Genomic DNA, 24,084 nt, shown 5'->3' on the forward strand with positions numbered 1-24,084 from the left:
TGAGCTGGATCACTTGGTAGTTGCATGCTTGAAATGTTTAAATTTCTTTCCAAGCTCAGTATCTTTTGGCTTGTTTCTTGTTGCATGCTTGAAATGTTTAAATTTCTTTCCAAGCTCAGTATCTTTTGGCTTGTGTGAAGTATGAAAAATCACACAACTTTTTATACAGTGAGAATATATTCTCAAGTACCTTCTTCACCTTATCAATAAGCTTTGCTAATTCTACTTGTGAAAGTGCGATTTGTCTTGATATTTTCTCATTCACTTTCCCTTGAAATTTTCTTTCTGACCATTCCATAAGTTTTGCATTGGTTTCTAGGTCTTCATTTTTCACCTGGTCAACAATATCTATTAGTTACTCTGTGATATGCTTTGACTCATCTGGTGATTGCAAACTGAAGGCATCCATAAAGATGTCCTTGATCTCATAAAGTGTTTGCTTATTTTTATACTCTTTCCTGAGTATTTCCTGTCTTTTCCTTCTATTTAGTGCATCTTGCACCTCATTGATTTGATCAATGGTTATTTATTTTGAGTCATAGCTCAGTATGACTATCTCTTCATCTAATTCAGGGTCTCCATAGTGAAGTACCCTTGCAACTCTGGCAATACTAGATGATGGTACTAAAATTTGTAATGGCTGGTGTGAAGGAGTTCTCAAGGTAGGCAAATTTATTAATGTTTGAATTGCCTCCTGTTCTTTAGGGATTTTTAATATTTCCTCCTCCTTCTATCTACCATGATCAATTATTGTTATTTATGGAAGTGCACCTTGTATTTGTGCTGTAGGATTAGATGTAATAGTTTGTCCTGATTGTTCTTTTCCTTGTTCTATAGCTGCACTTTGCTTTTGTCTTGCAGCACCAATTATACTTGTTGGTATTTCAAATTGACTACTAGTAGTTATGATAGAAGGTGGTTCTTGTGTATTCACCTTATCTTTAACTGTACTTTCTACTAGTTTCTGTAACTCATCTATACTGACCAAAACTGGATCTGTACATAATATTGCTTGTTGTGTTGATTGATCAAGAATTCTTTTCAGATCTTTTGTAGTTAGTGGATTGATATTCTGACCAGAAGTATCAAGAACATCAGTAATTGTTATAGTATCTACAAGTGGGATGGATGCTTGTGGAGGGCTAGGGGGTCGAAATTGTGTGTCTTGGACACTCTGTTCTGGTTGCTTCTCTAGCTCAGCTATTACCATTATATCCTGTTTTTGTGTTTCTTCCTCCTTTCCATCTTTCTTTTCTTCTTCTCTTTTCTTTTCTTCTTCTTCTTTCCTTTTTCTCCTCTCCTCTATTTGTATAGCTGCTTCTTCCTTGTATTCTTCCTCAAGAAAATCTTCAATCTTTTTTAACAAATTCTTCCATGATTTCATTGTTCTTTGAACAATCTCTTCCATTCTATTTTGAAGTATAAAGAATGCCCTATATTTTGGTGTAATCCTGTTATTATGCCTTTTGACTGCTTTGCTGACTTGTTCTCTAGTAAAATCTAGAAATACACTGGCTAGGGTTGATTCCCTCATCTCCTTCTCCATTTTTAAGCAAAAATGCCATTTGTCTTCTACAATTTTTGACAGCTCCTTTGGCAATTGACCATCTAGTTCAAGTGGGGTGTACTTGAACTGTGCCATCATTCCATACACTGCTTCTTCTATTTTATTTTGTTCTTCTTTATTAAATTTACTAAAATCAACTTTATTTAAATTATCCAAGTCACCATTTGCAATCTTTTTACATAAGGTATCAACTGATGAATTGCTTACCTATTCTGTTTTCTCTTCGTCATCAGTGTTAGGTTGAGCCACATACCTTCTTCTTTTCCTCAGCTCTTCCTATGATTCCGTGACTTGTTTCTTTATTAAATTTACTAAAATCAACTTTATTTAAATTATCCAAGTCACCATTTGCAATCTTTTTACATAAGGTATCAACTGATGAATTGCTTACCTATTCTGTTTTCTCTTCGTCATCAGTGTTAGGTTGAGCCACATACCTTCTTCTTTTCCTCAGCTCTTCCTATGATTCCATGACTTGTTTCTTCTTGGTAACTTCCTCTTTAGCCTTTTGAGTAGAGGCTCTTGTTGATGCTCGTGTTGCTGGCTTTTGAGGTGATGGAGTGGAAGCTTTCTTCGTTTTGGGCTTGGTTGAAGGCTGTTCTGTTGCCTTTCTCTTCTTTGGCTTGGCTTCAGTTGGTGCTTCCTTGGCTTCTTCTTCCTTTGCCCCTTCCTCCTTGTCTTCTCTAAGACCTTGAGTTAGTTCCGTTGGCCCTTGATCCTACTCATCTTCATCCTCACTATCATCTTCTTCTTCTTCTGCCTCAGCCTCAATTTCTTTGCCAAACTTCTCCTTGATCTTCTTGATTAATTTACCTTTCTTCTTCAATGTAGAAGCAGTTTTTAATTCCATGTTTATTTTTGATCTTACCACATCATAAGTGCCAAAATGTGGTGCATTTTTATCTGCTTCCTCTACCAATAATGCAGTTATTGTTGTTGATGCCTCATCAATATTGATTTCGTATCCAAATGGCCTTAGCCATCTTACTCTTGGTATTACTACTTGAATGTAAGTAAAATCTATGTCAACTAAGAAACATATATCATTAGTATGATTTTCTACTAATGAAGCTGGTATCCTTGACCTTTGCTTCATGGATTTCTTGAAATCCTCAAAATAGCTTGTCATCAAAGTATCAAAATTTTCTCCCATTTGCTCTATATATTCATTAATTTGTGCAATGATGGTTTTGTCATTCCTCCATGCTACTTTACCAAAAGAAGGAAATTCATTCTGTACATAAAAAAATATGCAAACTAAGATTGCTCCAAATTTGCATTGTGTGCCCTTTGTTCTTCTTATGGCAGCTAGGTTTTCATTTATCTGTTGCAGTTGCAGTTCTGCAAGATCATAAGTATGATCCTTTTTCACAAATTTGTAACCTACATCTACTACAATGCATGGTACACTGTTGAGTCTACTAGATTGATAGAATTTATGGGCAATGACTCTAATAGCAAACTCAACTAGAGGATCCTTTATAGTATGAATTGTCATTCCTCTTTTATTCCATTGTGCACTAGTATTCCTTTCAATGACCTCCTTTGATTCACTTCTTAGGGTTTTGTACCGATCTAGGGTTGGGTACCCTGTTACTCTATGTATAATTTCCTTTATCAATTTGATGGGCATACCTTCTAACCACAAGTTTCCACCATGGATTCTGCTCAATACAAGTCTAATCCATTCAATTTTGAATACAGTGGGAAAACTAAAAACTCGGGTCAAACCCTTTCTTTCAACAATTTTAAATTTTTCTTTCAATACTCCATCTACACATAGTTTATCATAAGCTTGTCTAATTTCCATGTCTCCTAGAGCTCCTATTTTGCAATTATAACATTTCCTCACATCTTGAACCATTACAACTTTTGGGGGAATGTGGGAGAGAGCTCCGGCTGGGTCATTTTTGTAAGCAACTTCGAGAATAGGGCAGAAATCAAGTTGCTTCACTTCATTTGAAACTAACTGGACTTCAAAAGACTCTTTCTCCCCAACTTTCTTTAAACTTGACACCATTTTTTGCGAACTAGGGTTTATACAACAAATGGGTATAAAACTACGTAGCTCGACACGAATGAAAATACCTTTAGATTTCTGAAAAATGTGTTGAATGAGGTTGCAATCTGCTTGAAATATTGGATTCTTGCTATGAAGTCGCTCATCCCTCTTTCTTCTCCTTTGCTTCTTGATCGCAATGCAAAAAACTGATTGAAATCATGATAATATACCATAATTTCATCGCATTGAATACTCAACTACCAACTCGGCTTCTAAAGAAATTTTGACCTCACTCGGCTTCCATCATTTCTCTTTTACTTGGCTTCCATTGGAGTTATCCAACTCGGCATCAGTTATTAGCTCGGTCTCTGTTGGGAGCTCGGCATCTATTTTAACTTGGAATTCAAAGGCAATTTGGCATCAACATTTAGTTTTTATCTTGACATCTTGTTTCATGTATATTTATACTTTGCTTAGCTTTTTTTTTCTTGGGACTGATGTATGATATAGCCTTGTATATCAGTCTTGTGTACTTTTTTTTTGTGCTTAGTTTGATGAAGTATGATCACTTGACCTATTGGGTGAAGTGATCCCTCCACTTGATGTGTTGCACTCTTCCTTCTTTTTCCAAGTCTTATTCATTTTCCCTCTTATCTTTTCAATGTCAATATTTTGTTTTCCTTTGTTATCTTCAATCTTGGGTGCCTTTGATTTTGTAGGATAGTTTCTGCTGATATGACCAGTTTTCAAACAACAGAAACATGTAGTTTGATTCAACCATCTTTTGTAGTTTCCTTTGAAATGTGTTCTTATACAATTCTGTGGTATATGTCCATATTCTTGACAATAGTGACAACTATACCTAGTGTTGTAGTCCTAATGATAATGACTTCCATTTCCTTCTGTTTTTGCTGGTTGATTTGATGTCCACATAGGTTTTGATCTGCATTCAAATGCCTTATGTCCATACTTTTTGCAATTATAACAATGTCCATCAAATTTTTGAGTCCTTGTGACATTGGATCTACAATTTTGTGTCATATGTCCTTGCATGTTGCACTTGTGACAGAAACTTTTGGGTATGTTTGATTGATTGAATCTTCTTCTCCTGCACACATTAGCTGTATGTCCCTTCTTATTATAGAAATGACAAGTGGGTTTTGAATTCTTACCTTTATCACTTCTTTGTTTAGCACTCTTTGATGATTCCCCAACTCCAGTGCTATTGTATCCTAGTCCTGATGTATCATGGGAAGATTTTGGTGATTTCAGCAACTATTCAAAATACTTGATGGCTTCACTTGATTTATTGAGATTCTCTACTACCTCTTTTTCTCTATTCAATTCATTCTGCATTTGTTCATTCTGCATCTTCAAGGTAGAGATCTCAATATCTTTTACATTGAGTTCATGATGAAGGTTCATCATTTGGGCAAGTGTATCCATCTACATGTTTGAGATCCTTGTCAGTTCAGTACATTTTTCTTCAAGTCTGTTTGCAAGATTTCTTTTATCATTTTCCAACATCACTTTATCTTCAACTGCTCTTTTCTTGTGTTCAGTAATTTCACATATCATTATGGCTTGTGATTCATGTTCCATCTTGAGAGATCTTATCTCCTCTGCTTGAATTTTGTTTTTCTCCATCAGTTCTGCTATTGCTGCATCAAACTCTTTAGTGTCTCCACTGGAAAATATGTTGGTGGTATCAATCTCCTTGTAGTGTATATCATTTTCAGCTATGGCTAGATCCTTCCTTTTTTTTAATGTGTTTCTCAACTTGTTTCTGAATTCCTCCAAACTATGCAAAGCAAGTTGCACATCTATCACCTGATTTTCAATGATCTTTCCAAGTTTGAAAGCTTCCATCTTTAGATCTTTTCCTCCAAGCTGTTAGGCTTTTCCTTAAGAGAACCTTGATTATGCTCTGATACCAATTGTTGGAATATTCAAATATGGAAAGAGTACTTATGAGGGGGGGGGGGGGGGGGGGGGGTGATTCATACTTAAACCAATAAAAATTTTAACTGAAAAATAAGTTGCATGCATAAACATGTAACAAAACACATGCATCAATAACACTTAACACTGGAATTTGGTAACCCAAAAACCCTCCAAGAATAAGAAGGTAAAACTGGGGTGGGGATGATACCCACAAAAATTACTGCAGCAATATTGTTCAACCACTTCTGATGGTTTGCCCTGTTAAAGGCCTACCCTGTTAAAGGCTTTACACTGTGTCAATAGTGACCTGGTTAGAGGCTTTCAAACACTTAACATGAAGTGTTACCCTGTTAAAGGATTTCATCACCTAGTTAAAGGATTTATCAAAATAGATGTTAAGCTAACCTATCACCATAGGATTTTTCATTCTAATACAATTGCTAGAGAGTATTAGGTACAATAAACCTGATTGATTACAATCCTTGATTGCTGATTGCAGGCACTTATTTTGCTTTCTTTGATTTGGATCCTTTTGTGATCTGATAATCCTCACTTCTGAAAATAGAATTCCTTGCGAACCCTTGTATATCTTCTCACACCTCTCGTCTCTTACACTTTTACAATGAAGTTTCATCTTCCTTATAAAGACATTTAAAGATTTAGGGTTAGGTATGGATCTATGATCCATATTCAATCTTCATTTTTTGCTCAATACTTATCTTTTGCTGATTGGTTGCATGCCTTTAGCATTTTTCTTATTGGCTACATGCAAATTGCATAGGGAAAATAAAATATTTGATCTCATCATTAGATCCTTTGAGATTTACCTTATGTCAACTGTGAAAATTGTTTGCATCATAGTTTGTGCAATTACAAACTCTTATGCTAATATACTGAGTTACTTGGCTCCTGAATTATTGTTGATGCTCGTCACATGTTGTTTCCTAGATAGCTCGACACCTTAACAAAATTGTATTACTCGGCACCTTATGTTACTCAGCACTTGTTAACACTCGGCACTTATTAACACTCAACACTTGTTAACACTCAACACCTTGTATTGCTCGACACTTATACTTCACTCGATAACTGATCTTTACTCGGTATCTAATTTTCACTCGGTAGCTAATCTTCACTTGGCATCTAAAAACTACTCGATATCTGATCTTCACTCGGCATCTAAAAACTACTCGGTACATGAAGATCACTCGACATGCATGATGTACTCGGCATCCAATGTGGAATATGATTAAGTGCGTTGGCACTCAAGTGTCAAAAACATTATGATGTTAACACTCCTTTGCTAATTGCTTGTTAACTGCAAGTGAAACTTAAGATTAGTTTATGTCTTCACCATAGTTTTCTATTGCAATTGATGGTATTATTTTGTATAAAGAATGCATTATCATGCAAATCTTACAAGCATAATGAATGATTAACAGATTTTATTTAAAAGATCTTTGTTTATGTTTTTATCTACAATTTTTTCTTCATTATTTCAACATATTTCATAGAATATTTGTGAAATTCTACATCATGTAATCACATATAAATATATACTATATAAATTTAGAAATTGGTCACACCATTACAGATAATTCATCAAAAAGGAATTAGTATGGTGTTTTTCAGACAACCATATGATACCATCAACTCCATTATGATTCCAAATCAACATACACATCAAAAACATTTAGATTGTCATTGGAACAATGATTAGGAGAATGATCTACAATGATCAGTATGTTTGACACAACTCAAAGTTGAGGAGAACACCATACAATGATTAGTGTATTTGATAGTTTAAAATTAAAGGTGGTTAAAAATTGAGGAAAATTAACATAAATTATTTCTTTGGTTGAGGAGAACACATTTTGGAGGAAAAAGAAGAAAGTGATTAGTTTTTGAAACTTTCTCTTATGTTTTTTATGTGTTACAAATGGGAACTTGATTTGGTATAAATTTTATGTCGATGTGATGATTTGTAAACACTTGGAAATTACCTTCCTTTTTTCAATTACTCTAATTATATTTCGAGATAATATAATCCTTGTGTTGATAATTATAAATTCTAGCCAGGGCTTCAACAACAATGTTTAATCCATGGCGCAACCTCCCACAATTAGATTTTCATGAAAAGTAGCATGGAAGAATTTTTAAACTTTAATTACAATCCCTTGAAGTCTTAAACATGTTAGTTATGGTTGTTTGTCCTAGGAAGATAGAGTATTGGCAATATATAAAGAGGCAGTGCTAAAGTATGAAAATGTATTGTAGTGCATGTTTTGAAATGAATGTTCATGAAACTCAACTCAAGGATGATGTGATAATTATTTTAAGTTAGTTGTTGAGTTTTTTTAAAATCACTTCTATGTACATATTTTCAATGTTAATTCAATTACAATAACACATACACACTAGAAGTTAATAGGAATCTCTCTCTCTCTCTCTCTCTCTCTCTCTCTCTCTCTATATATATATATATATATATATATATATATATATATATATATATATATATATATATATATATATATATATATATATATATATATATATTTACATATATATGTGTGTGTGTATGTATATTTGTATGTGTTATTGTAAATGAATTTGAGTTTTGTACTAATACTAAAAGAGGCTTATTGCATAAAATGAATCCTTAGTCTACCTACAAGAAGATTGCATGTGTGTGTGTGTGTGAGAGAGAGAGAGAGAGAGAGAGTCATATTGATTGATTTGATACAATAAAATTATGATAGAGAAATCAAGACCTTATCCATTGGCAATTAAGTTACGTCTTATGCAAATAGAATTGATAAGAAATTTATCATGTGTAGGGTCTAAATGATGAGAGAGAGAAGTATTGAAACATATAAAAAAAATTAATTAGTCTTTAACCATTAATTTGCAACACTAAATAACATAAACATAACATGCAATACATAAAATAATTAACGTCTTCACATGGTACATCCAATGTGGGGAAAACCATGGTGAAACTATCTCATTATGTGAAAATTTCTTACAATAGTCTTAGGATCAAGGTTAAGGAAGCTCAATGCTCCTAACATTTAAACTCACTAATAAGGATCTCATTAATTTGAAATGTCTTTCATGATAAGGTGCAAAACCTTAGGGAAAAAAATAATGGAATGTGTAACACCCCGCCAAGGGATCCAAAAGAAATAACCTAAAGTTTGACTAAGTTTGATAGCATTTTTTTTTTATAAAGAAAGTATAACATAAACATCAAACACAAAGTAGCGGAAGCAATAACATACATAACAGGTTGCATTCCTTAAAGATCCCATGACGTTGAATCACATGTAAAATCTAATCTAAAACCAAGTTCATCATTTAATACATCCATATGAAAGAATAATGAAAAGTCCAATGTTCGTAAAATATACAACTATTCTGAATGCCTCTTGGAAAATTAATTTGGAATGCTCATTCATCCACTATACATGTCACAGGGTATGAAAGGCTTAAAAGAATATACAGAAACAAGATAAATATACATCATCCTCTTCGGATCCATGATACACATGCAATAAATCATTCATCATATATAATAAATCCATACATCAAGAGATATGCATACATCATAAAATGATACTACATCCAACATATAATATAACCATCTATCATAATGATCCATGAACAAAATGAAGGTATATGCCAACAATAATACTCCAGCCATGGTGTCTCTGACGGATCTCAATGGTAAGAGTAAAAAGCACTACCACCCGACCACGTGGAACCTAAATGGTCCACTCCCACCGCGTTGAGGAGATAGTCTCAAGTCCCAATGGAAACAAAAAATGTAACATAAATACTCTTTAAGTCTAGGAAATCCTATAAGTATGCTAACTCAAAGGTTCCTAAAAAAATAAATTGACATCTAAACCCAGAGGCACACAAAGACACGTAGGAAACTTACCATGCAAGCTGGAAAGTGTCATTGCAAAAGTCACGTCAGAAGTTACCTGAGTAATCCCTTAGGAATCTCAGGTCCCTTGTGATCCTACAGCCACTAGTATCCTCTCGTACTGACGAGGCATACTACGGAATGCAAGGTCGCAACCAAGCATTCTCTCTACCCCATCCTAGTCTATACTAGCACTCAAGGCATGGGAGAGAACATACAGTTATCTTATTAGATTCATTTAAGTTAGTATTTAGGTGAGATGTTTTCACTTATTAAAACAACTTACAATGAGTTACCTTGGCAGCCACTTAGGGCCCCGGCCCCCATCACAAGCCACTTCTCGAAACTACACATAGATAACCTACCCTAGGCTCATGAAATCACAAATCACAAATATCACCTCAGCCCTATATAAGCGACTGGAAAACATCAAATGATAATCATAATGATCACAACAGTTCTCTATCAACAACTGAAGGCATCAATAATAAGTCACAATATCCAATGGTTCTCCAACGAGAAACCAACAAGTATCCCAATAATAGATCACAATACTAATCGAAGACTCCAAAATGGTCAAGTCAAAACATGTCACAACGTGACATCACCAAGAATAGTTCACTTAAAAACACCTCAGCTTCACACAAGGAAATTGGAAAGCAATAACAACCAGTAAAAACATCCATAATAGAGCATAGCATCACATTACCAAGGTCAGGTATAAAGATTGAGAACAACTCACCATAACATCACAATCGCACAACCCCTGAACCTCTGGTAACATCCTAAGACTGGTCAACATCTAATCAACTCCAAAACATAGATAACATAAACAAAACAATGCAGTTCATAGTTTGGGTTGATTTTCAAAATACATAATAGGGTTAGCAGTAAAGTTCAGTTTGCATTTCAAAGTACATTCCAAGTGCATGAGATTCTCTACTTAATTTACAATTCAACCCATTAATTTATTGGCTCCAAAAATACATATAAGGTTACCCTTATTATTAAATTTACTATCCTAAAATAGTTTAGGATTAATCTTTAATTAAATCAAATATAATTAAATTAACTAATAATTTATTTAACTATTATTCATGAATTAATAATTTATTTAATTATTAATTAATAATATAACTTAATAATAAAATTTGATTTAATAATAATATAATTTATTAATAAAATTATTAATAATTAATATTATTAATTTAATATTATTTAAAAAAACCATAAAATGAAAATGATTTATGATGCACGTAAAAAGAAATTGAAATAATAATAAAAAGGAAAGCCTTTTTAAAAAGGTTGTTGGCCTCTGATGCTGCAGTACCTGCTTTTGCAGGGCCTACGGCAGTCGGGTACAAAGTACCCTACTGTCGTAGTACCTGCGACGCAGAGTACTGGTCGCAGACAGCGACAGGGGGTGGGGTACGAGGTAAATCCCTCCCCCCCCCCATACTTACAATATAAAGTTTTTTTATATATATTATTTTGTTTAAAAAAAAAAGCTTTTAAACTAAATTTTAAAATCGCCTTTTTATAAAAAATTGTTTTGTTTATCAAAAAACAATTCTCACTTAAATTAGATTTTAATAATATATGTTTATTTATATATATATATATATATATATATATATAATTATATATATATCTATATTTTATAAACATTCAAAAATATATTCTGATAGAGAAAATAATGTTAACCATTCAAATTTCAATCTACAATTTTCATTTATAAGTTTAAAATTTAACCCTTCCTCGATTAAATTCAGATTTCTTTAATCTATCAAATAAGAATTCTTGATCACTCTTCTAATTTTTACGTATGTCGAATATATTGACAAGCATTTAATAATTTACAATATCAAAATATTTAAGCTTTCATCACAGAGAATTTAGTTATACAATCCATAGGCACGAAGAAGATAGGAAAGGATAATTGTGTATTTAATCGATGATCAAAACACAAGACCCTACCTGATCCTGATGCTATTATGCAATCCCCAGGAATTGTAAGAGAATTTGCTCCTCTTCAATAACCTTCTTCCGAAAATCTTTCTTGGAATTAGCCTTCTGAAATTCGCTTCCAAAAGTTGTCTCCCCAAAAATTTCCATCCAAATTCGTCTCCCCCAAAAAATGAACCCCAAAGTTGTGATAAGAAGTTTTCTCCTCAAATTGGGGCACTAATTATGCGTTCACTCGAGAAGACTCTTTGCTTAACTGAGTTAACTCAAAATTAACTTTTATTATCTTTTCTTTTATTTTGCATTCATCTTTTCATGCACATTAAGTTGAATTATTAAATAACTTTATTTAATATTCCACTTGACTTCTATTTTAATTTAATTTATTACTTTAATCTCATGTGTGCTTTATGAAATTAAAATAACATTATTATTTTCACTTATTTTATCTTTTTAATTAATTTCTTTTATTTTCAACTCGTGCTCGCATCATGCGATCTAGAACTTTATTAATTTAATATCTTTCAACTTTTAATTTATTTAAGAAACTTAATTGATAAAATATTTAATTAATTTAAATAACAATACTATTTAGCATTTATTTTTAAAAAATGAACTCTAAATATATTATTATTAAATTAAATAAATATTATCACGTTCTAAATTTATCTTTAAACTTTTATCTCCAATTTTAATTCTTTTATTTAATTAATTTCTCAATTAATTAAATATGAAAATGTCATAATAATTTTCCATTAAATTAAATCATTAATTAATCTTTTTAATTAGACTTAATTAATAGAAAATACATCAAGAACTCATAAAGCGACATACGAAAACCCATCATAGAAAAACACATACTAAATCAAACAAAAAGGGTTATAATCATGAAATTACATCATTTGATGCATTCGGAGGGTAATTAACTCAGATACTTGTCCTAATTATCAATTAGGACAATTGACTAAAGGGTTTAGGATTTGGACTTAAGAGTTTATCTCCCCTCTCTTACCATCGAGATAATGTGATAGGGTACGCTCATCCTGGCGATTCAGGGAAGTCGATACCCGATACTTGCAACTTGCATAAAATCCACGCATGTACAAATACAATATTCTAAGCTAAACAGACAATGACAGGAAGTGGTGCATCGTGTAGATCCTGACTAGCAGGTGACTACGACTCCCTTCCTTAACCACATCAGAAAAACCATACATAAAGAAAACAAACACGCACACCATACACATGCAGTATGGGGTAAGTATCCATAAGAAAGCACATGTGATAATAAACCATCTAACTAATCATCATCGATAACTGAAAACATTGAATAATCATCATACATGCCTGAAATATAGAGTACCAAGTAATCTCATCATATAATAAACTGAGTGTAAAACAACATCTGATAATCTCAAGATAATGCTACTAATTATCAAACATAAAACTTGGCCTAAAAGAGTTTGGCAATGATATCAGGAATGTAACTAGAAAAAAAAATGTAGACTAGGGGCAAGCACTACAGAATTGTAGAATAAAGATCACTTTTTAGTATGTGATATAATATTATTTTTTTACAAAGCTATATGTTTGTTGAGCCGTAAGAAAAAAAAATCCTCTAAAATGTCATAAACTTAGTTATTTATTATCTACACTTGATGACTTCTAAACTTACATGACACACCATACATCACCAATTATCCAACACATACAACTAAACAAAAGATCTAATCATTATTAATTACATCAATTAGGTCCACATAATTAATGAAACATGTAGAAAATAAAAATGTTGACCCAAAATACTCTCTCAAAACAATGATGGAAGGAACAAAACATGTGAAGCATCACACCATAAAAATCACATCATTAAGCTACGAGGCTTCTATAATAACATGAAACATGGTTGTAAACATTTTAGCAATTTAAAGAAAAATGACATTTATTTGAATATCTTTTACTAAATAAGCATTGTAATAATGTATATTAATTTTTTATAAATAAATAAAATCAATGGTGAGTATTATAGCTATCATGAATATTTTAGAATATTAGGTATTATGCGACTATTACAGTGTTGGTTAACAATTTTGTCTTCCTTGATATTTTGGTTTATACCTTAACTCTTTGACTACCCAATGGCTTATGGAAAACAAAGAAGTTAACAATAGAATGGGTCGGTGTGGTAATCTATCAAACACCCCTAAATTGAAAGGTACAACTCCCTTATGAATGCAAGATATGCAATGAATTTTTTACAGGTTTTTGGGGTATGCTCTTAACTAGAGAGTAGAATAGGAAATAACCAAGTTTCTTAACACTTCAAACAACTTAGGAAATTGAAGGGGGAACTAACTCACAAAAATGTAATCTATTCTAACCTAGATGAAAGGAATGAAAACATGCATAACTATTTATGACAATAGGAAGAAAGGAAGAGCTGGTGAAATAAGTAATTCTTGGATTGCATAGTTAGCTGATGTTTTGACAATACCCATATTGTTTATCTCTTAGCTACTCCACACATTGATTTCTAGCTTCCTTATGCACACATTGTACTAAACACATAGACCACAACATACATCATAGAGAATAGACGAGGTTCTTATACTAAAGAAAGTAAAACATACAATTGTAATACCTCAAAATTGGCTCATTGCCATCTCAACCAATTCTGGTCTATTTTGGTCAACCTTAAAGTCCTAATTCATTAGGCAATTCTAGTTCTGATTTTTGCTACTTGACTTAATTGTCAAATGTAGAAAATCCTAATCTACATTAATCAGGCTATTTATTTAAATCCTAAAGTATTGACTCGTATTAGTTGCATTGAAACTATTGATTTAGATTTAATTTAATTTAAATTTATACTTTAAATTAAATTAAATTATATTCTAAAGGCTAATGTACTAGGGAATTAAAATATTTAATTTAATATTATGCCTACTTTAATTAATTGAATTAGATTATTCAATTAAATGAAAAAGGTATTTGTGAGGTCATATCTCTCCTACTAAATTAAATAATATCTTCAAAATCCTCTCTTCAGTCTAAGAGGAAACTCTAAATGAACTACTTCTCAAAAATGGAATCAATCTAGTTAACTTGCTCTCACACTTGTGACAAGTTTAGTTAACTACTCATCACACTTAGATTTGAAATAGTTCACTTCACCTGCACAAGGAAGTTTCCATCTTAACTAAATCTTCTATCTAATCATAACCGTTCATCAAGGTTGATCCTAATTGTTGATTCACTTCTAAATTCTATTTAAGGGGCTCTCAATCCCTCATTATGGAGGTTGAATTTTTGTGCTATTGAATTGTTGTCAGATTAAACACACACTTTCATAGCTTTATATGTGCTTTTGCTTAATATCTTAGTATCATTTAGATTAAACAATGCATACATGTAGCTTAATTTATTTTATTACTTCTTAGATTAATGCTTGCATAACATATAGATTAATTTGCATAATCATATAGTTGCATTTAAATCCTTCATTCTAGAAAGGTCTAGTTGCCTACATCTCAACTCTGAGAGCATAAACAAGCAAAATCCTTCTAGATAGAAGGCAATGGGTTCCACTATTAGACCTCTTGGATGAACTATCCTATGTTCATTCGAGGATGAATCCGCAGGTAAGGACCACATTGAAGTGTGTGTGTGAAGTCTGAGCCTACATTTACGCATATACATTTCTGGCACCCACCATGGGGCTCAAGAAATATTTTTTTGGCCTCATTTGCATTAATTTCTATCATTTTTTATCACTTTGTATGTACTATTCCATAGAATTTTTTGAATTCTCGTGTGAAAAATTTCATTCTCGCATGAATATTTGAAGGTATCACCCAAATCTATACACTTTCTCGCACAAAAAAGTGCCCCATTGTGCAAGTCTTTATGTGGCACCTCATTTTCTCGCACAGGTCGATGAAAGATCTCACGAGGTCCTGCACAAGATTTTGAGTGAAATTCTAAAAAAAAAAGGTTCAATTTGTTATTTTCAGCATGCTTTTTGTTATCTTTTACTAATGTGTTTTCCTTTGAAGCATTATTGTTCTATTTTTCTAGTTTACTGTAGCTTAATGGTTGTTTGCAAGATGTTTGATGAAGACTCCTTTACATAAACCATTCAACCATGAACTAACTATTTGTTGTAGGATGATTGTCAAAGACACTATTATCAAAGATCAGATCTTAAAACCCACAAAATAATTTATTTTCTTTCTTGCTTTCAAAACATAGTCTAATTAGGGCTTTTGAACTTCCTAGGGTGCAAGATAGAAGAATAGGGAATTATGCTCTTCACCACTTGGAGGTCATGACCAAGGGTGAATCAAAAACCTAAATGCTTCTGAAAGATGGCTTTCCAAAGAAGGTAAGCAACTTAGTGGTTCTCTAGTGCTAATTCTTTTCTATGATGAGATGATGGTTTTCTTTCAAGGGAATCAAAATCTTTAGGAAAAATAAGTCTAGATTGATTAAGCTAAGATGGTAATTAACCTATTCTATGTGTTTGGGTGAGAAAGTAAGGTAGAGGAGTATTCTCTTTCCCCTTGAGGGAAATTAGAAACTTTGACCCTTGCATTTGAACCACCAGTCCAAGTCAATCCTTTAGAGGACCTACTAGAGTGATCCAACCTTTAGGAATGACCCAAGTGAGCACACTCCTTTTGCCATAGATTCCAACTCACTATAATCAATATGCTTTGTAGAGTGAAAGACTCCAAAGTTGGATTAATTTCTTTCCCTTGATTCTTGATATCGCTTATCAAGGGGAAGCTTTTTCTGTTGCACTGGTCGGTGCTAACCCCACTCTTGCTAAGTAAGTGTGTGCACTCTTAGATGTTGGTGTGGGCTACTAGTCTCAACTCTACTTGTAGAGCCACTAGGTATTAATTCAAATGGAAGCCAAGTAAAAACCTCTTAGTTAGAAGCTACCTGGTTCACCTCCAAAAGGAGGCATAATCTTTGTGCAAGGAGGGGGAATAATCTCTCCTATAGAACTCACTATAGGCATGCTACTAGACATTTGAAAGTGGTATACACACTTGTCCCCTACCACAAGGGTACTCATTTAGCATATACTATTGAGTCCTTTGACTATACTAAAAATACAAGCACCCTCTAGGGGGTGACATGGCTATGTGAGGTACACACATGCACATAACATCTGGGAAAAAGGTTTTTCCTTCTCTACCATTTTCTATTTCTAGGGATAAAGCATGTTTTTTATTGAGTCATAAATAGTCCAAACTTGTTTAAAACAAATAAAAGGTCAAGACTCCCCTGTCCCTCCGAGTTTCTTTGTCCTTGGTTGGATTGTTTTCAACTACCGCTTGCTTCCTAATGTCTTGTTTAAAAACACTTTTCCTTGGTTGAAACTTAAACACTGTCCAACAATTTTCAAAGTTAACCTTGCTATCTATCCAACAAATCATTCTAATTAGTCTATCCAATCTATTTGAATAGTCAAGAAATCTCTTCAAAATCTAACATTGTTGTCAATTTCATCCTAATTTTTGTGTATAGTCGTGCAAGTCTGTGCGAAGTCCTTTTGTTCTGTCATTTTCTCATGTAGCTCTATACAAGTTCTCACGTGAACAGTTGCAAGTCTCCATGCAAGATCTTGTAGCTATATACTTGTTTTTCTATTTACCTTGTGCAATTTCTCGCGTGGCCTGGAGCACATCCTCACATGAAATTTTCCTACAGTTCTGAGTCTTCACATGGTCCTATTAACTTTCTCACTCCACCCCTAGAGGATTCTCACATGAAACTTTGAGTCTAAACTATCATTTTGGCCTGTTAAGAGCTATCTACACTCTATACCATGTCTTCTTTCTAAATCAAGTTGTCCCTTCTTTATCTATAAATAGTCCCCAAATAGAAACATTTAGCTTAGCTGAATATTTGTGATCTGTACTTTGACTAGTCTCATCCTTTAGTTGTCTTGATTCTCATTCTTTCGTGCTTCTCATCCTCCATGTTATGATAGTCATAATCTTTGGTTTTCCTAGCCTTCAAATCAGACTATTTGTGCCTTAGTATACAACACTCTTATCTTGTCCTATTGAGACTAAGTTCTAGTGTAGTCCTTGTCTAGGTTCTTGCTTCTTGTCCTTGTTTATGATTGTTGCAACAAGGAGTGGAAATGTGTTTTATCCTCTTAGACTTAGGCAAGGTCATGCTAGGGGTCATAATCATGATAGAATTCACCTCCCTTTTGTTACATGGTCTACATCCAGTTCATCTAGTGAGGCATCTTCATGATCTCCCCCACCCATTAGGTCACTTTGAGTCCAGTGAACATTTTCCATAAACTTATGACAAACTAGGAACCCTTTGTATCAAGATGATCCTAAGACTATTAGAGGTCCTATATCTCCAAATGAAATGTTAGACTTCCTTTTCAAGGACTTTTTGAATCACAACATACTGAAACTGAACACATTCCTACAATGACGGATCACCAACCTGAACATGGTAGTCACAACAGACATCAAGAACCACCTAGGAATGACAAAGAGAAAGACTATGACACTGATGAGGAATATAAAGAGGTGGAAATACTTCCTAAACATATAGAAAAATGTCAAAGATAAAAAAACTTTCAAAAGTTCATGGGAATTTTACTCAACAAAGAGAAAGAAAAGTACTTTCTCCAACTTGGCAAAGAGGGAGCTACGATACCCTCTCATTTCAATGTGAAAACCATCATCATGCCTAAAGAAGAAACACAAATTGAAAATTATGGTAGATCAACTAGCTCAGATTGAGCAAGAAAAGGATAAACCTGCTAAAACATACACCTTAGACACTCTTTGTCCATTTTCATTTGACAAGAGCATAGACATGCCTCCTTTCCCAAGAGGAGTAGAACTATCTAAGTATGACAAATACTTTGGAATCACTAATCCCCAAGATCATTTGCAGGAATTTAGGGCATTATCTATTGAATTTATGCATAACTAGACATATCTCATGTGTTTATTCCCGATAAGTCTAGGTGGTCAGACTTTGGAGTGGTTTTCACACTTGCATCTCGTATCAAGACATTTAACAAAATTTCCAACTTGTTTGTCTAGTAGTATTCTCATAACATTCAACACCCTATCAATATTTGAGATCTATGTAATCTTAAGAAAAAAATTAGGGAGCCCTTCCTCACATTCCTCTAGAGGTGGCGACAACTATACACTAAATATTCACACAAGATTCTAGAAATATAAAAGCTTGACATCTTCACTGATATTCTCCTACCTAATTTTGGGTATAGAGTCCAAATTCAAGGTCCATGTACCTTTGAAGACATGATCAAACAAGCTATCCACATAGAGGAATTTATGGTCAAGAAGGGTGAAGTCACTCTTTAGAAGGACACAAAACAAGGTTCTACCTCAAACAAGGACAAAACCAAATATGTCGGTAATAACTGAGAAATTGTACATGATGGGGTTGTTGAAAATGTCACTCCCAAACTTGCTCAGGTAACATTTAATCTCACAGATGGTCTCAATGTGGCCACAACTGCTAAGAAGCCTCCTCCTAACAACAAGATGTCCAAGAATAAACTAAGAAATTCATGGGCCACATGTCCTAAGTGAGAGTATACACCCCTGGGTGAACCTTTGGATGTAGTTTACAAAACATTTCTATAGCACAACTTATTTCACCACTAGAAAACCCTTGCCCCTATGATCCACAACCATGCCCACCATGGTGGAATGAAACCTCATTCTATGAGTATCACCAAAATAAGGGGCACAAAACTAGCAACTACATAAACTTGCACCACAAAGTCTAGGACATGATTGATTCTAGTGAACTTGTGGTAGATCGACATAATAAGAACTTGGATCATAAGGCCTTCAAAGAACCTTTCCTAGCTTATGAAAAAAGAGAAAGTTCAAAACTAAAACCCAATAATAAGGTCAGCTATGCATACTCCAATGATGAAAATGTGATCAACATGGTTAAACCTATGGATTTTGAATACTGCAACATCATTATCATTAAGGGCAAACAAGATAACGATAAACCCAAGACACCATTTGTCCTGAGGGGCCTTGAGGGGCCCTACTTCCTACACAATAGATAACACATCTTTGCAACACTATGTTAATGTTGTTACCTTCTCTCATGCCAAGTTGGCACTCAAAGGCCCTACACCTTTTGCTCCTGATCCTAAACAACATAAAGACAAAGCCCTTGTTGGTCCTTCTAGAAAAGGTGAAAAACTCATAATGAACTTAACAAAAACTAGCTATAGTGTTCTTCATCAATTGAAAGGAACTAATGCTCAAATCTCCATCTTTGAGCTACTTAAAATCTTGCTTTCTCATAGGAAAATACTTGACAAAGCTCTCATAGAGGAAAACATTCCTCAAGATCTTGATCGTGAGTGATTTCAATCCATGGTAGGTCACCTGACCTCACCTTATTTTATGTCCTTCTCTAAAGAGGATGATAACTCATTAAGTCACCCACACAATCAACCTCTACACATTGAGGTCATGATACATCAGACACGTGTTTGTCAGGTACTCATTGATAACGGTGTTGGCCTAAACATTGTCTCTATTGCTTTGCTCAGAGAATTGAATTCTCTAAGGACTCTATTGATCCTCAATGCAAGATCACTATCAAAGTGTATGAAAAAGTTGAACAAAAGTCTCTAGGTCTTGTGGTCTTACCCATTTGTGTTGGTCTTGTAAAAAGGGATGTCACCTATCAAGTGCTTGACATTTCTTTGGCTTATAACATTTTTCTACGATGGCCATGGATACATGAGATGCACATTGTACCATCCACATATCATCAATGCATCAAATTCTTGTTTCATGGCTCCAAAGTTACTATTCCTGCCACTACTAGCTATACTTGCAATATGCTCAAAGTTGCTGAAACTTTTGTCCCTACTAATTGGGAATCCACTGATTATCATGACAATAAGTTGAAACAAATTAAGGATTCATTCAAACTAAAAGAAACTAGCATGGGAGAGTATTGTATTGAACTAGTGTTGTCATTAACATCTCTTACAAAGTCTCCTTGTCATTATGGGAGACCCTTAGAGGCAAAGAAACTGTTTGTCTTGATGCCTCAAACCAAGTACAATGGCACTTTTGTCAAGGCTTCAATTCCCCTAGAGGATGAAAGTGAAAACAAAGACATTTCTACATGGCTTTACAAAGAAGAGATTCCAGTAGACTTAACAAAGCAAGCTTGAGAAATCACTCCTGAGAAATATGGGCCTAGTCTTAGGCTCATGAAGTGTTTTGGCTACAAGGGAACTAGCTCTATTGGGTGCAATAATAACAGCCTAATTGATCCCATCAAGGAAATAGCTTGAAGAAACAATGATACAATTGGCCTAGGCTTTAGGAAGGTTCCCTTCTATTTGGGAGCTAACAAATTCATACCAGAACCTGAGAATTCATCTAGAAACAAGTCACAAGCTTAGTCAGATACTCAAGAGGACAATTTGGTGATGAGGATCCCTATCCTTATCCTATTCCTCATGATCTTTCTAAATTCTTTGTCAAACTAGATGACTTTATGCCACGTGTTAGTATTATGGATGATACTAGTGATTCTTTTAAGGACAATAGTGATCAACCCAAAGCTCATTTAGAAAAGGGAGAGTCTAGTCAGTCATTGCATATTGAGTACCTATGTAAGAACCTAGATGATGAAGGTGAGTATGTCCCTATCAGTGTTGGGGAGTTCTATAGTCTCTTGCCATGTAGCACTAATTCTAAGGAATATGAGTTTGACTCCCTTTTAGAAGCAACTACTAATAAAGACATTGACCAAGTTCATGTCTATGAAAACCAAATTGAAGTAGGTGAAACATCTAGGGTTAGGTCAAATGGGTCTGATCCAACTAGTTTCCTAGAGTCATCAATTGCTAACATTAGTACTCAAAGGCATTCAAATTCACTTGTGGATGAAGTTGCCATAGATCTCAAATTACTGGTCCAAGCACTTAATGACAATACGGTGAACACAATTGAACCCATCACTACTCTTTCACTCACACATCCTAAGCTTATAGATTTGAACCCTAATGCATCTAGTGAAGTCCCCACATTCCAAAATTACTATGCTCTTGCCTGCTACCTAAACATTGTCAAACCTATAACATTTTCCACTAGTTAATAGAGTGTCAACATGACCAAAGCTAACATCAAATATCCTAGTCATACAATTAAAAATAACAATGCAAAAGGTTTGATGGTTAAAACCACATTGTGGCATTGTCAAAACCCAAAAAAGTAAAAACAAAAGACATATCCAAGGGTGAAAACCTCTCTAGGCACTCGTGAATGAGATATTTGATGCACTTACAAGTCACTTTGAAGAGAGATCATCAGTGTTGATAGAGCCAACATAGCCAATCAACCTGGCTACAGAAGAACATCCTCATATGATACATTTAGCATAGTCACTATCTCCTGAAGACAAGGAAGAGTTCATTGCCTTTTTTTGAGTAAAGAAGATAAATTTTTCTTGGACATATTCTAATATGCCAGGACTAGATCCTGATCTTATCATGCATCACTTGTACATTGCACCAGGCATCAAACTAATTAAATAGAAACTTCATAAAATGCATCCTTGTGTTGCATTGCTCATCAAATTAGAATGGGAGAAAATTTTGAAAGTAGGATTCATCCATATAATTAATTATGCTGAATGGATATACAACATTGTTCCAATCTCTAAGCATGATAAATCTATCAGAGTTTGTACTAACTTCCATGATCTCAACTTGGCATTTCCTAAAGACAATTTTCCACTTCCCAACATTGATATGATAGTGGACATGATGATAGGCTATGAGATGTACTCACTAATGGATGTTTTCTCTAGTTACAATCAGATAAAAATTGCACCAGAAGAATAGGAGAAGACTACTTTTACATGTGCATGGGGAACCTTTTGTTAGAATGTAATGTCATTCGGCTTTAAAAATACTGGTGTGACCTATTAGAGAGTAGTAACTACAATCTTCCATGACATGATGCATAAGACCATGGAGGACTATGTGGATGATACCTTGGTCAAAATCACAAAATGCAATACTCATTTGCAAGATTTAGGACCCATCCTAGATCACATGGAAAAATTCAATCTTTGGCTCAATCCTAAGAAATGCGCATTTGGTGTCACATTAGGAAAATTTTTGGGATACATCATGTCTACAAAAGGAATTGAGGTGGATCTAGAGAAATTTCAAGCAATTATGGATATGCCTCCACCTCAAAATATTAGCTAGATGAGAGGTCTACAAGGAAAACTCCAATCTATTTGTAGGTTCATCTCACAATTGGCAGATAGATCACAACCCTTCACAAAAACTTTGCATAAGGGTGTGAAATTTAACTGGAGTTAAGATTGTGAGAAAAGCTTAACATAGATCAAATAATATCTTGCCAATCCACCAATATTGATGCTTCCTATCTATGGAAAGCCTTTGGTTTTGTACATTTCAGCAACTAAAACATCTCTAGGAATTATACTAGCTCAAGAGGACAATGATAACAAGGAGAGATCTATTTACTACTTGAGTCACACACTAATCTCTTATGAGTGAAACTATAGCATCATTGAGAAAGCTTGCTTGGCAGTTTTCTTTGCTTCCTAGAAGTTGAGACACTACATGCTTGCCCACACTATGTGGCTCATGGCTAAAATAGATCCACCAAAATGATTTCTTAGTAAGGAAACTCTCATAGGAAGACTAGCTAAATGGGTCATGATACTCAGTGAATTTGACATCTAGTATGTTGAACAAAAATCCATCAAGGGATAAGCAATTGTAGATTAGCTAACAGATGCACCTATGTAGAGTCTCCTACTAATAAAAATTAATTTCCCTAATGAGTCCATTCTGACACTCACACACCAAACATGGGTCATGTTCTTCAATGGATCCTTCACACAATAGGGATCTGGTGCTGGATTACTCTTCATAACACCACAGAGATATTCATTTCCCAAAGCATACAAGATTTTGTTCCCTTGTACAAATAACATTGTTGAGTATGAGGCTTTGATCAATGGCATGAAAATTGTAGTTGAATGGAGAGTGGATCAGTTAGAGATCTTTGGAGACTCTCAACTTGTAATCAACTAGGTTAATGATGTATATCAAAAAAAGGATGAGAAATTAGTTCCTTACAAATGCATGGTTGATGACTTGAAGAAGTATTTTGCACACATCACCTTCCAGTAGATTTCTCGAGGAAATAATAAAGTGGCTGATGCTATCTCTACTTTGGCCTTCTTGCTATAGATGCCTAAAAATGATCTTTAACATGAGTTCTTGGTGGAAGTGTTACACTACCCAACCTATGACACCCCTAATTCTAGGATGATGTATTCTATTGTAGGACAAGACTCATCCCACTACCATCACATATATTCCTATCTCTATAATCAAACCATTCCAAAAGGTCTGACCCAAAATGAGAAACGTTACCTTATCCATAATGCTTTGTGGTATGTCATTATTACTAATGACCTATATAGGAGAGGTCTCGATGGAACACTCCTTAGGTGTTGAGAACCTAAAGAGTCCAAACATGCATTAATTGACATTCATGAGGGCATTTGCAAATCCCACTCAAATGGCTTGACAATAGCTCACAAACTTAT

At 34.1% G+C, this 24,084-nt stretch overlaps 1 pseudogene; it reads left to right on the forward strand.

Annotated features, from left to right (window-relative positions):
• Window positions 1-24,084, forward strand: part of LOC149540904 (protein neprosin-like) — a 171,719-nt pseudogene that overhangs the window by 83,318 nt on the left and 64,317 nt on the right.

The sequence above is a fragment of the Cupressus sempervirens genome, chromosome 9 (genome assembly GCF_028749045.1).
Source record: "Cupressus sempervirens isolate cs-2001-9-10 chromosome 9, ASM2874904v1, whole genome shotgun sequence".
NCBI lineage: Eukaryota > Viridiplantae > Streptophyta > Pinopsida > Cupressales > Cupressaceae > Cupressus > Cupressus sempervirens.